The sequence below is a fragment of the Clinocottus analis genome, unplaced genomic scaffold (assembly GCF_023055335.1).
Source record: "Clinocottus analis isolate CAN_PGR_092001 unplaced genomic scaffold, fCliAna1.0.p SCAF_22, whole genome shotgun sequence".
Lineage (NCBI taxonomy): Eukaryota > Metazoa > Chordata > Actinopteri > Perciformes > Cottidae > Clinocottus > Clinocottus analis.
Genome location: NW_027175954.1, coordinates 4533934 through 4549365, shown reverse-complemented (window position 1 = coordinate 4549365; position 15432 = coordinate 4533934).

Below are 15432 nucleotides of genomic sequence, written 5' to 3'. Positions count from 1 at the left end.
GAGAGAGAGAGAGAGAGAGAGAGAGAGAGAGAGAGAGAGAAGAGAGAGAGAGAGAGGGGGGGGGGGGGGGGGGATCATGTTTAGATGTGCTTTGGCAGCAAAGGATCCAGAGAGCATGTTTATTTGATGAGCACTCATAGCTCACCCACTCAGCTGTGGGCTCACCCACGAGCTGTTTTTGTTTTCATCCATGTGATGACCAGTGCAAAATTATCTCTCGAGAAGGTTTGAAACAGACACTTCTTGGAAAACCTTTTGCTCTCTCCACGCTGAGCGAACGTGACCCGCTCGGATACGAAACAATGAAATCTCTGACGAGCATTCGTTCTCCTCCGCTCCGCAGATAAGGACGAATGTTTAATCGGGTCTCACCGGTGCAGCCGCCATGCTCAGTGCGTCAACACAGATGGTTCCTACACCTGTCGGTGTTTGGAGGACTACTCCGGCAACGGACGCACCTGCTGGCCCAGGAGAGCCGCACAGTCCAAGGCGGACATGTACTTCCACTACAAACTCTCCAGAAGGACCAAGCCCAGACAACCTTCACCTTGAAGCTGACAGTCGACATGGCTCAAACCAAAAGGGACAATATTAAAACATTACTTAAGGGGTGTTTAGGTCAAACCAATGCTATGAATAGATGTGAAGAAAGTATTTTGTTAAGTAATGTTAATCATTTTACCTTTTTTTTCTTTTTCTTTTTTTTTTTTTTATTAAACCTTTTTCCTTTTAAGGCTGTCATTTCTCTTCCCACTGAGCCAGGCAAAACCCCTGGAATACCTCCAGCACCATTAGTTACCTGTTTGAAGTCTGTTGAAGGAACCATTCATTTCACAAACGCACCACAACAGGAGCACACTCTGTACTTTCAGCCCAAATGTTCTGTGATGACAGGAGAGCTTTCCTTGCGCTGGCATCCCCAGTGTCACAGAAACGACACCTCTGTTATTGCATCATGGACCTACTGCGCCCCACGAAACGCTCCGAATAAATTGTAATATTTCTGATGAATCACTGGTAATTTATTCAAAATTTTCGATGAGGAAAATGTTTTTCATCAGAGGAAAAAGCTGTTTTGTGAGAACTCATCAGAATTTGTTAATAAAAGGCTGACATCTGGTGGATAGATAAGGGAAGATATCTCTGCTCAGTTTACACAAAACTCTGAAGAATCTTGGTGAAAAGAAATGAACGTGAATGAAAAAAGAAATGAAAGTGAATGTGGAAGGATATTCACTGTGATGTGTACATCTACCATATGATGTGTCTGTAATGGGTTACTATGATGCTATTCTTCTGAACTTCAAATAAAAAAAGTTGGAAATTATAGCATCTTTAAACTGTTTATTATAAAAAATATATTGACTCTATAATACTACAAAGATGTTAGGAAAGGAGAACATATCTTGCATGACTAAAGCAAATCTATAGTGATTTATAAATGAAGACTGATTCAATACATCTCTAGGAGACCTAATAAAACTGACATAAAAGTATAAATGCAGGCAATAATGGCTATAGGACAACACACACAAATTTAACAGTCAATTTCAAGGCATTTGAAACCTTGCAAAAACGCAGACTGATGTTTTTCATACCTCCCTGTTTATCTTCGGCCCTCTTCTTCTGTTATGCCACAGGGAATGTTTTCAGACCTACTAAGTCACACGCGGGGCAGACTACCACACAGCAAGAGAGCATAGACAGGTCAGACCAACCAAATACCAGGAATCTCTGTCTGTCAGCAGCTGTCTGGAAACCTCTTCCTGCGTTCAGAGAACAAGAATGGAAATTGAAGTTGGTTTTTGATGTTTTCCTCAGGTCAATTTTACGTTTCCATCCGTACGATTAACATCGTGACCCTGGGAGCGGGGGGAATTGGAGATAATAACTGTAATGATAGGAGATGATGGTAGGGGGCACTATGTGTCGTGTCAGGGCCTCAGTTGTAGTCCTGGAGGCTTTGGAGCGCTGAGAGATTCGGGTTTGCAGTGAGAACAAGCAGCTGCTGCCTGCTGAAGGGCCCTGCCACTGACCCTATTCATCGCAACAGCAGGTGTCACATCAAGTCCCCGCCTCAGCCTCGCGCACACACATTCACACATGTGCTGCGCACACATCCACCCATATGCGAAATCACAGAGGCTCGCGCGCGTTAACACACACACATACATACACACACGCACACACAGATGAGTGTGTGTGTGTGTGTGTGTTTGAGAGTGAGGGGGGACCTGGAACTACTTACAGAGAACAAAGAGGGAAATCAGGAAAAAATGCAGCCTCTTCGAATAAATCTCACCACAATGCTGAGAAAAATCCCCAACCTCACCCCCAGAAACGCAAGAAAAACCTTGTTTCTCTCTTTGAAAGCAGTCAAAAGTGTCCTACAAAAGCAGAAATAGAAAACATTTTAGATAAAAGGATCCAGGCCCCTCTCTGAAAAGGACCTCACACCAAGTTGTGTGTAATTCCTACCAGAAACTGGTTTATTTACCAAAAAATAATAAGATTTAATGCCAAAGCACTTAGGCCACAAATAAAGGACAACAAGTAGTGGGCACCCTGAAAGGGGTGAGGGTGAAAAAAGAGGACGACGCCGGAGTGGAAATTTTCCCTTTTCTTGTGCTTGTTATTTTCTGGTTCCCTGTTTACACCACACACAAGAGTTCGCATGGAGGAGCAGCGACGGGAACAGTGGCGCTAGAGCCGCGCAGATTGGCCTCCGCACCATAAAAGAAAACAATAAACATGTCAGAGGAATTTGGACATCTGCAGTGACACGAGCTCTCACGTCGAGGCCATGGCAATTTCGCAAATCAAAGCGCTGCTGCCTCGGCTTTCCCCGCATAGAGCAAAATCAACATTTATCCTGAGAAAGTGAGCAATGATGCTGACAAGTGCATAGAGCCAATGACAATACGATAGCAGAGATGCTAGGAACAACCGTGCCACCCACGTTGCTGAAAGGCCGTGCTTTCAAACACCACCACTGAACTGTAAAACCACTAAAACCCCTGTCTTGCCCATACTGTCCTTTTCACTTTAGCTCGAAATAAGCCAGTTTTTTTTTTTTTTCTTCTCCCTGTCAGAGGAGGCTTTTCCACGACTAATTCTGGTATTATGTTCCTATTGGACCCACGTCTCCGACACACAGTCACTCTACGGAGGAACACAGTGCGGTGTTTCCATGAATGAATTGAAATTATAAATGCTGACCAGTCCCACTCAGGAGGAAGGAGCCAAGGCTTGAACACTTGCCGTAAAATTATAAACCTTGTCAGGGAGCCATTTTCTCTTGCTCGACTTTGCCTTCAGACTTCGCAGTAGAGCAGAGGGAGTGTGACAGCTCGCTGCCTACAGCAATCCCCCAAGATGCCTTTTATTGAAGTTGACTAAAATGAGCTGAACTAAATAAAGCTGAGCTTATTGGTTCAGTTGCCAAATCATTCCCCGCATTCATGATCCTGCGTCAGAAATAAATGAACTCGCTTCATTTGTTTCAGTTTCGAAATTAAAATAGAAACACATCCCGGCAGCTTAACTAACCCACTATTCACGATTTTGCCACAGGGATAATTAAAGCTTTCTGTTATCTGAAAGGCAGCTCTGTCCTCTCAGTCACTTTTAAATCACGTTATGTGGAGCGAATACATGTGAGTCACTCTCTTCTGTGTGACCCCGGCATGAAAAAAAAAGGCTGTTTGCACCCGCGCCTACTTGTAATTCTCATTCATACTAATACACTCCCAATGAACGTTTGGCTCTGCGGTGGGTAGTGTGTCTGTGTGTGTACGTGTTTGTGTGTGTGAGGCTGTAGGAAAACCTGATGAGGAAATATCCGACAGACCTCAAACGTCTTAAAAAGTTAACTCCCAGACACCCTTCTTTCAAACGGACTGAGCTGTTGTGTCTCAGTGACCTTAATTCATGTTTCAAATCCACATGATGACTTTAAACTCTGTTTGAACAGTAAAAAAAAAAAAAAAAATCCCTCTTTTCCTTTCTTCTGTCCGCTCCGATTCTCTCCACGAGGTACATTAAACAAGTGGAACAGCCGCATCATAACATGAAAGTGGAGCCCTGACCTGACCGGATTTCACTGTGCCTAAATCATTCTTAATATGAGAGCTGAGCAGCCTTGTTCGAGGGATTATCCTCGATAGAACAGGAAAGATTTCCAGCTAATCTATATAGGAATGCTCACTCTGGAGAAGGTGAAGGGAAGTAGCTGGGACCAAAGGTTTCTCTTCCAAGCCAACACACTTCAATATTCTTTTGTGTAGCAATTATGGCCCAACCGTTGAGAAAAGCAATATATTTCTGTTCTTTTATCACGTTTCCTCCAAAGTACGGACAGAAGAGTTGACTTCATGCTGGTGTAGGAATGAGATTTTATCTATTGCCAAACATTTCAAGGTTCTATCTTATCTAATGCAATGTTTTTTTGGTTTTATTTAGCAGAATATCTTTGGGTTTTGGGCTGTTTGTTGTTAACTTAAACAATTTCAAAATGTCCCCTGTGTTCTGTGAAAATGTCCTATATTTTTCCAATTTTTCCGACATTTTATGGATTTACACTTTTCGGGGCTAGTTTTGATATCGCAACAGGGGAGTTTGAAGATACATCTTTTTGCTCATTTGCAATATCCTGTATGTACATTGCCTCCTCTGTTTTCAATCGCGCAAAGAGGAAAGTAAAGGAACGAGCATTAGTGAGAAGTTAGAAGTCAATCACACAAAGACTAAAGCTGCACAAATCAATATAATATATATCATATTTTCACATTCAAATAAAGACGAGTTGCTAAGTTATGAACCGACTGAAATATCATCCAACTCTGCAGCTTCCTTCACCTTTACATCCTGTGCCAACAGGTCCTGACACATTGATCCCTCTATACCGTCTAGAACGACACTTTCTTTTGTTGTTGTTGAAATGAAAAACAAAGCTAAAAAGGGAGTTACATTCATCCAAAAGACAAACTCCTAACATATCAGCGGATTTTTTAAATGAGTAAAATAGTTGGCTGAGATGTTCAGCATAACAACTTCATAAGGAGAAATTATGTCAGTGTTGTGTTTACATCCTGTTCTGCTGCCACCAAGTGGCCAAAAAAAAATGAAAGATCCCCAACAAAAATGTGCACAGCTCTCACTCCCACCATCCCAGTTTCTCTCTCTCTGTGTCCGCTCAGCTCCTGTGCCAGTTCAGGTGTCTGGGGCAGCTCAGGAAGCACAGGGTGGCACAAACCCAGACCCGCCGAGCTGGCAGCGGCCACTCCGCCGAGGAATGTATGAGAAGCTTGCTGGCGAGCTCGCCGTTTGGCAGGTTGTTCCGCTGGGGAATCACTCAGAGAGAGCAGACGGCAGCCAATTCCCTGTCAGTGGCCGGTGAGCTCACAGGGGCAGCGGCCGGGGAACAGAGACGTGGACACAGAGACGGACTGTAGTCATGCCGTGTAATACCTTCCCATTCACTCCCCATTGGTGCGGCCCCACCCTGCCCGAACTCAGAAGTGAAAACTGTGTGTTCCGCTAAAACCTTCAATGAGTGGAAATGTTACTTTATTCGTGTAGTGCTCAAATTGCAGGTTCATATGGTTGCCTTGATGTCCGACGTGACTGCTCGAATAGGAGCATGAGATGTTTTGCACTTTATAGACAACGGTTAACATCATGGTGTTTGTGTCTGAACTATCTTTTGACAATGCAAAGGAATGATGTGTTGCTCAAGAAACTTCCCCGATTTCCCGCTCCATTTCTAAACCCACACGAGTCAGGCCAAACCCAACCTCAATTGCCACTTAAGCTAAACTTGAGGAGGAACCGACAACCCCAAAACCTCACCTCAACCTGACCGCACTGCAACCCCCCTTCTGGCAGTCTGACGCATCGCTGAGATGTTACGAGCCATTGGTTAAGATATTGTTTTACTTTAGGCTTCACTCTGTCTATTTTGGCAGCGTAGCAATCCGCACTGGCCTCCATGTTAGCTCCGTGAAACGCTGGCAAACCGTTTCAGTTTGAGAAAAAAGGGTCTCGAAGAAATTGTGTCGGTTTTGATGGAAAAGTTGAAATAACTTGACATGGAATGTTTCTTGAAGCCGGAGTGAGAGTCCGATTTTCCACCCAACTGTACCAGTGTTTCACTGTGAGTCAGGTGCTGCCAAGAGAAATTCAAAGGCCTCTTTCACGTAACTTCTTGGGGGTCAATGACAGTCTGCAGCGCAACACTGACATCTCATGGAAGACCAGGAGATGTGCAAACAAAACGAGAGCTCAGAAATGTAACAAAATGCCTGTTTCTACTGATGTAAATGTACGTTTTAAGTGGCTTTTTTAAATGGCGTGCGAAAAAAGATTGCAGAGTAAAAATTTGATGTAAAAATCTTTGCAAAGAATTCTACGTAGAACCCAACTGACAATGAAACACGCAGAGCTATAAATGCAAGGTCGCAATTAATATTGCCAACTTTTATATAGCTATAACTAATGTATGTTCTCTATATTCTATTCTCTATATTATTATAATAATGCATTTCATGTATATAGTGCTTTTCATAGTACTCAAAGACGCTTTACAAAACATTTAGTGGCTCCTTCATTATCGTTCTTCTAAATTTGCAATTTTCAACAAATATTGTTGGTGCCTTTAGTGTGGTCCACCAATCATGCATTATCATAAACCCTCATCAATATTATCACCATCGTCAAACATGTGACATTATTCACTGTATTTATTAACCATGGAAATGCGTTCACGTCATACACAAAGTTATTTTCAGAAAGAACAACATTGCAGTAACTCTTAATCTAATTGTATTGGATCTTCATGCATTTCAACACATCAACTGTTAATTCATTAAAGATGAACAATAGACGATAACGAAAGTGATTTCAGTAGATAGAATCTCAAATGAATGGACATACAGACAGAGACTTGTCTACACTTTAAGACCCGTGGCTGGATATGATAGTAAAATAGTCCTAAAATAATTAGCTTGCGATGTGATGATAGGGATGATTTGACGCACTGTGCTGCGTCAAGCGCTCCGTGGTTAGAAACAACAACGTGCATGCCCAAGGCCATCGCCAATGCCATGCTGCAATCTGATTGGCTATTTGCAAAAATCTATTGTCCACGTGTTCATAGTTGCCAAAAGTCCCTCATTAGATATGATACAGTTTGAGACTCTGGTCACTGGGAGCATTGTGGATGATCTTCTATAGAAAACATTTAAAGTCTGCCTTTTCAGAAAATCTGATTTAACGTGAAGTGGTTCTCCTAGAAAAGTATGGATAACTCCTTTAGGAGCCAGAGAAAACACCTTTTTGCAGGTGTGTGTTATTCGGAGGGTTTTGAAGCTTACCACCAGGTGTTCATCATCTTAAGCATTTTTGGATTAACAAACATGAAAGCTTCAGGACAACTAAGTAAAGTTGGGCAAACTTAGCTCTAAAAGAACGACAATCAAACTGGACACCGAGCAGTATAACAGGCACTTAAGAACAGGTATATGTTCAACTGCGTGGGAAATGTGAAATAGCTTATTAAATCAAACTGTTATATTGTCTGGTTTTACCTCAGTGCAAAGTAGTTGTTGCCTCAAGCCACTGTATAGGCCTTTAAATGCAATAAACACATCTGAGTTATCTCTGAGAATTAACACCATGTTCTCACTCTTTTATTCTGAAGAGAATATCAAACACATGAACAACACATAAACTGTAATGTGTTAACATTGAAGATGGATGTATATTTGAGGATACTTAGCAGTGGAACTAGTATGTGTCATAAAGTGTCATCTTCAATAAACTGCAGCCCAAAAGTTTCAAAAACGTTCACTGACCACTTTTCACCACAAGATGGCGCTCAGTATCTACTTAATTGTTGGCCGCTCTTCTGTACCAATGGCCAGATCTGTTCACATATTTTTGGATTTATATAAACAAAATGGGAACAATGTCGTTCATTTGAAAAACTATTTAAATAAAACCTTTAATTAATATTATTTGTATTTTCTATTTATGGTTTATTGTTGATTGTTTATTAATTGTATCATATGTATATCATCATGTTGTAGAATAATCATCCATTTCAAGGATTGTGTGTAACTGTTAAATATTAAAAAGCACATTGTCGGTAATGGCAAGAAGAGATGATTGTTTTCTACTTGAAAAGCAATCAGATCTTTTTACAGAATATCAAGAATGTCCAACTTTTCAATTGGTTGGAGATTCATTTGCATTTCCTGTTCATTTTAATGCTTGATCAAGATTTTTTTTTTTGCATTTATTCACCCTCGGAATTGTATTTGCAGAATATGAATGAGGCTCTCGATGGCTGGTTTGGGAAAATTTCATATTCTTACATAAGAGTGAAGCGTGGCTTTGGCTTTGAGTTAATGATGGGGACTGGGTGACTTCTGTTGTTACAAAAGACTACTTATTTTATTGTGAAGGGAGGGAAATAGCATTTGGCATCCTGCACACCTGACAAAGAGGAAGAAAATCAAACCCTCAGAAGTCATAAAGAGCAGGTCGTAGGAAGGTGGACCGATGTCCTGAGAGGAAGGACTGTTGTAAATGGTTATGATCGATGGGCCCCCACCCCAAGGACCGAGTCTTTAAACTGAGGGTGCAGCGGGGTTGAGGAGAGGGGACGGGCGGTGCACTTATCTGGCTGAAAGCCACACATGACACCGCGCTCACACATGAGCAAAGCCTCGGTTGGTTTCCTCGGGAATGAAGTGAATGGGAGTTTAGATGGAGGATCATCCAATAAGGTTGGGCAGTTAGGCGAGCTCCTTCTGTAAATGTCCCCGTTAATCACGTCTGTCCTGGTCACGTGACAACTGTAACCACAGGGCTCAATTAGAGATTGGTGACATCACCACAGTGTCTGGGTACATTTTCTGTCCCTCAGTCCTCGGTGTGAGGGGGGGAATTCCCTGGTTGCCAATGTGTGTCCTTTACTTCATTTACGGCTATCCGACCCGCTGTTGTTATGGGTTCAAGTCAGCATTGGTTCAGAATCACGTGGCATTTTTAGCTAATGATTTGCACCCACCTTTGCAATGCCGAGACAAGATTCAATTCATATGGTGTCATGATACGGCAGTCGAAAATATGCCAGCTCACGTATCGCCCTATTGTTATGCGTGCATGAGTTCTGTTTTCCGAAACATTTCCATCATGTCTTTTCTGCAAATAGCTGCGAGAGCCTCCTAATTGTTCTCCATTTTGGGACATGTGTTTATTAAGTTTCTGTAAATATTGAAACAAATACACATTCAATTGAGCATGCAAACAAATCAAAAGGGTGCAGACAAGAACACTTACAGCCAACGACACATCACAGTAAATAAGACTCTTAAGAGTCTGCAGCCATGTTCGCATGTTGACGTCGACGTTGCAACATGCACATCATGACAATGCTAATGTTTAGCTGGGATAATGTGTACCATGTTTACCAGCTTAGTTTAGCGCCTTAGGAAGCCACACTTTTTATTCTGAAGGTGGTTGATCATAAAGCAACATTTTAGACACATTTAAAATTTCACCCAATGATGAAGAAATAATAAAATAGTCAGAGCGATTGCCAGGGTTTCAACAATTCATCCTCTGGGAACCACAAGGATTGCGCGTCATTGCACATCATTTCTTGGTAATCCATCTCATATTTATTGAGATACTTCAGTCTGGATCAAGTTGGTGGACAGACTGCCATTGTCTGCTAGCTTAAATAACATTATGCTGGAAAGATTCAAAGGACACATAACAGGGTAAACAAGAAACCTTACACATGTAACACAATATAAAATATCCAGAAGCTCTGTCCACAAACCTACAATTACATAATGTGCTCCACATTTGATAGAAATATCTGTTATATTGGCATCAAATCAATTTAACAGAGTTATATAGAATCTTGTTATCCATTTACAGCTCTTCTCTTTGACATTTGACCTTCATGTCCTTGTGGTTTATCCACTGGCGTAATCATTTTCGCTGCAAACAATCAGTCATCAGCTTTGTTTGAAGAGCGGTCTATTTTTGCCCTGCAGATCTGTCTTTGGAGGCCAAACCAGGAAGAGGTGATGTCATGATGGCTATCGCTTACAATGCTCCAGCCAGCTGCAGATGTACAGACCCCCTTCTCTCCCGAGGTATGACCTCAGCCTGGTTGAGCAGAGGGAACATCTGCTGGATGATCTGGTTAGCAGGATGCAGGTTTGATCTGACGCAAGACATTACACTGCAGAGAGGTTTCTTGTGGGATCTCGAGGAAAATATTGTGATCGGTCCTCATCTTCTGGAGCTGTGATCGGTGTCGTGAAATAGGTCACAAATAGGAAGATTAGTTCAAGGTGTGTGTGTGTGTCTCCGTGTAAACTGAACTGTACTCATTTATCCACCATGATACACAAGGACATTTTCTTAAAAGTTTCATATTTGTTCCAGACAACGTGGAAATAACTATGTCAAGAAGATCCAGCAAAATGCAGAATTTACTCATCTGTGACCATGACATTCTTGCGGCATCAGCTTACACATGTAACCTTATATTAGATGTAACCTTCCTGTATGATAACATATTCTGTCCCATACGACTGTGTAAAACCATAACTTGACATTCTCCCGTTTATTTATTTTTTTGTACAGAAAAAATGTAGAGATATGACGTGTTGATAAATGAGCTTCAGAGGAATTAGTAGGTGTTATTTTTTTTTGCCTTTTTAGATGGAGCCGAGCTCGATGCTAAGCTAATAAGCATGGTGCTGGCTGTAACCTTATATACATATATGAGATGGGGTGTCAATCTTCTCTCGTGACTCTCGGCAAGAACGCAAATAAATATTTCCCAATTTCATTTCTGCAAATGCTACCCTCCAAAATCAAAACCTTTGCAAGTAACTTTTGGGACTTCTTCTGCATACCATCCTACTCCATTTGATTTCAAGTTTAAAATGTACTTTATTCGCGTGACCGTGATTAAAGTGTTGCTGAAGCTTCTGAAGTCTGTTCCATCTCTTTTGACCGTCTCATAAAGTCAAAACTGACAAAAAATGTGACTTGTCTAGCAGGTTTCAGCAAGCCTTCGCTCAGCAGCCGAGGTCAGAAGGATCTTCAAAGGTATAACATGTCAAGTGCAAATTCATTAATCGTAGGGAAACGCCCTGGATTGGACACCGATCCTTTGCAGGTCGAAAGCGGAACACCTCTGGGCAATTTAGACAATTTATCACTTGACTCTCATCTTATCTTTGCAAAAATGAAAGGAAATTCATAGAAACACACGCAATATGCATTATTGGGGAAAAAAAAAAGACACGTCCTTCGAGAACAAATGCTTCTGGTAGTGCACCTGTATGGTGAGGGGCAGCTGGCCAACATGCAGGTGCGCCGCCATGTGTCCACAAGCGTTGATTGAAGTTCATCGTGACACCACCCCAGTGTGCAAAATGTGCCGCCACTGCTTTGACTGACAGCTGTGCTATCTCTGGTTAATGTCCCATCTAACAAGTGACTGTGACAGCTGCCATCAGATGCCTCCCCTTCCCAAGACTCCAACACTTCCACTCAATAAACCAGGACGGACCACCCTCCATACTGAGCCCGTGGAATCTCTTTGCAGGGGGTGAACAGGAGAGTATGTGTGTGTGTGTGTTTGTGTGCATGTGTGTGGGGGACGGCGGGGTCGGGGTGTGTGCAGAAACAGTCCTCTGGGGAGTGTCATTTTACAGAGTGGGATTAGATTGGAAATACAGCATTGTCTAGTGAGGGGGCCAGAGATCAAACCTCTAAAAGACTTGTGAGGGACGAACAATCAAGTTTGTTCGAGAGACCATGACATTAAGATACGGCTCACGTCTACCCATCATGCAACTCACTCCATGCAAATGAACATAACTTGACCATAAAATGACGACGTGGCAAGCGCGTAGGACTGAAGGTACAGTGTCCCCCCTCTGATTGGTGCATCCGCTGTCTCTGTGCGATGGAGGTAGAAGAGGTAAACCGAGAGGCCCCTGGAGACAGCGTTCAAATATTACCACCCCGGACATTATTTCTAGAAGGACTTGCAGAAAGCCGCGCCAAATGAGCCAGCCGTTTGAAATGTGAGCCGGCCTGATGCGCTGCTGCCATGCCTCGCATCGCTGCGAAAAATGTGACGGCCCTGCCAAAGAGCCCTCGGATGGCAAAATGAATTGCATGTGTGAAGGAGTGTCATCTAAACACTCGTGTCAGTCATCGTTAAGCATTTCAACCCCGCGTTAATTCATGGGAGTCTATGGAGTTAATGTTGTAATCAATCCTAACCCGTGAGTCCACTCTTCCTCCGTCTGGTCAGAGACAGGCAGCTCACCAAAGTTTCTAAATGGCTCCTGCTTTTTCATGAACCCTGACCTAATAAAGCCGGCTACTAAGTGCTTCAAATGTTAATGCCCTGTCTACAAGTTTTACAGGCGACATGTTGACCTTGCAGTTCTTGTCCTGTTTTGGGTTGAGGGAGCAGAGAAGTGTATTTTACAATTTTTAAGAGCTCTTCGTCGGGAGGAAGATATCTGCCCTCTATGTCCTCCTGTATTGTAAATGTTGTGACTGGACAGTAGAACAGGGTGAGAACTTGTGATGAGAAATGTGTGCATGAAATGTTGACCTTTCATGCTATTCCTAAATCTAGATTGTTTTATTGTGAGTTGCCTAATTAGGGAGGTCTCAGCCCTTCCCTTGAATATAATGGGACAACACGGCACTTGGCTTGTAAACATAAACATCACTAGGGATGCAGCAATACTGTCGTTGTGCGCATTTACTTTTACTTTAACTCTTAGAAACTACTCTGGCAACTTGGCGTTTCTCTCTTGTCAGTTGAGCCCGAAAAAAGCTGCTCAAGTGCAACAAAGACCGGATGCAAGAACGGGTTAAATCCATCAATTTTACACCAAGAAGAGTCTCCACTGCATCAATGTGTTCATCTCAGAGGTTGTCAGCTGTATGTCTGCCTGGTATAATGTGTCAAGGTTTCAGGCAGAATGGAAAGTCCGGCGTTTTTATTTGTAATATTGTTTATTGATATTGTTTACCTGATATCTTGGTTAACTTTTATCCTCTCTACTTTAAACTCTGTCAGGAAGACACTATATTGAATGTTAAAATGTCAGCAACAGCATGTTGGACATTTCATTTGTTACAGTCAGAAGTGAAGAACATCTGTAATGTGCTCGGCAAGTGTAGTTAAATCAATGTAAGTACTTTTACTTATTGTATATTGAATACTTAACGTATTGGTGCATCTCTAAATAGCACTACAGTTAAGAGATTTGATTTCGATTGGGGTAAACTTTTCCTTTTAATGTTAATGTTTGTACTTTATCATCATTACTTTATCTCTTCAAATGTAATCTTACTGGACAGCTAGAAGTTTCCTGAGGTTTTGTTCCTTCTTTTCCCCTTGAAGTTGTCCTGTTTTGTGTGTGTGTGTGTGTGTGGTTCCAGGTCTGAATCGAAGGTCTGAGAATACAGGCTATACAGAATATATGCCTTTTCTTGTATTACCCTCTGAGGCAAATGTGGGATTGGTTTTGAGCTTTAGAGATAAAAGAAAAGGTTTTTGCATCAGGATAATAATTTAAAAGGCAAAAGATGGGGCATTTGACGTTGATTAATGGTCCAGACATCCGTTATAAACCACAGAGATAGCACTGTTACATTTATTATGATCCAACTATTGCTGAGTAGACTTCAACCCCAAATGGATTGGATTCATGGTTTATGGTATTATGGTACTTTCAGACCTGTATGTTATTTTTTTCTGAATGGAAACGGAAAAAAAATGACACTTTGTTGCCATCTTAAGTTCTAGTTTGGTTCCTGTTCATGCAGGCGTTGGGCAAACTAAACAAAGACCTGTAAACATTGATTTGTATGAACTGACTCATTTGTGGGACAGTCGTGTTTACAGTTTCGGTTTTGTTTGTAAAAAGCTGGTCCGACCAGTGACAACTGAATATAGAGACGACTATTTTCTTTCTCGGTCCTGAACAAATAAAGCGTATTTGTCTTTACAATTTATCAATTGACAAAACCCAATGTAGTCAATGTTAACGTCTAAAATCTGTTGCGTTTTTTGTTGTTGTTATTAAATTGGATCTTTTGCCGTGTCTAAAACCCAAGCACATTGCCAGATGTGGATGTTGGCCAGAGAAGCCAGAGGTTTTCCATACATGAGGTGAGCAGAGCTTCATGTCACCACTCGGTTTGGTTCCTTTGAACACAGCTTAATGTCTGTCACAATCCTGCAATGTGTTTGTTGTTTAAAGTGGAATTAATTTGGTTGTGATAAACTTATTTCATAACGAGAGTCATGATATCTTCCCATGTCTTACCATGGTTTAGATTCAGAGGGTGCTCTTGCAGCTATAGGTAAGGGTGACACGTACCACAACTTGAGATGGGAAGGAGGCTGACCCCTCTGTTGGCCTTTTCTCTTCTCCATCAGTGGTTGATGTCCTGCTGTGTGATGGCTCAACAATGGGGACTGTCATCTCAATTGCCTCTACATTCAGTGCTTACCGCTACAGTGTAAGGCCAATCGAAGGATGGGAAATCACAGCACCCTCTCCTCGTTCATTATACATATGAAACACAAGTTTTGTTTTCCTGTTCTAGCAATATTCTGTCTTCCGTGTGAATAAAAAGTGGGATATAAACTCATTACAGTGGCAGCTGTCATAAGCATCATTGCGTCGAGGGAGACGGCCTCTCTTCGTGATGGTTTGCGTTCTTTCCACTGATACAGCATAAACAAGTACATCAGTTCATATGCAACGGTAACTGATTTTTTTTTTTTTGCGATCACATTCCAGCAACTGTATTAGTGTGTGATATAAAATATAATTTCATGTTAGTCTTTAAAATATAAATATTTGCATTGTGGTTGCTTGATCCTGCATAAAGACAAATTACTGACACTCTTGAGCCAAGCAATTAAATTTACCAACAGGACTTTTTGGACATCTGTGAGATTTGTGTCCCGGCAACACTTTCATTTGAAACAGCTAGATTTTATACAGCAAATGTATTAAATAATTAAACGGTTAAATTATGATATAATACAACAAATGTAAACAAAAAACACCAAATATTTTGGTGACCCTGGGTTTAACGGTTTTGGAGTAGAATTAGCGCTACTACGATGTACAAATTGTCCCTTACAAGATTAATTCCACTTGTTACGGAATATTTTTACATTGTGGAAATGCTACCTTGACGATTATATGGTATGTATGGAAAATAATACAATGGCCGATGTACAAATATCAAAGTTAGTCTTGGGGATTATCAACAGCTGATTACACAGTTATGAAGAGATAAAATGTCATAAAGCCTGATGGAGTCGGTGTAAACTCAGTAACCTCTTCC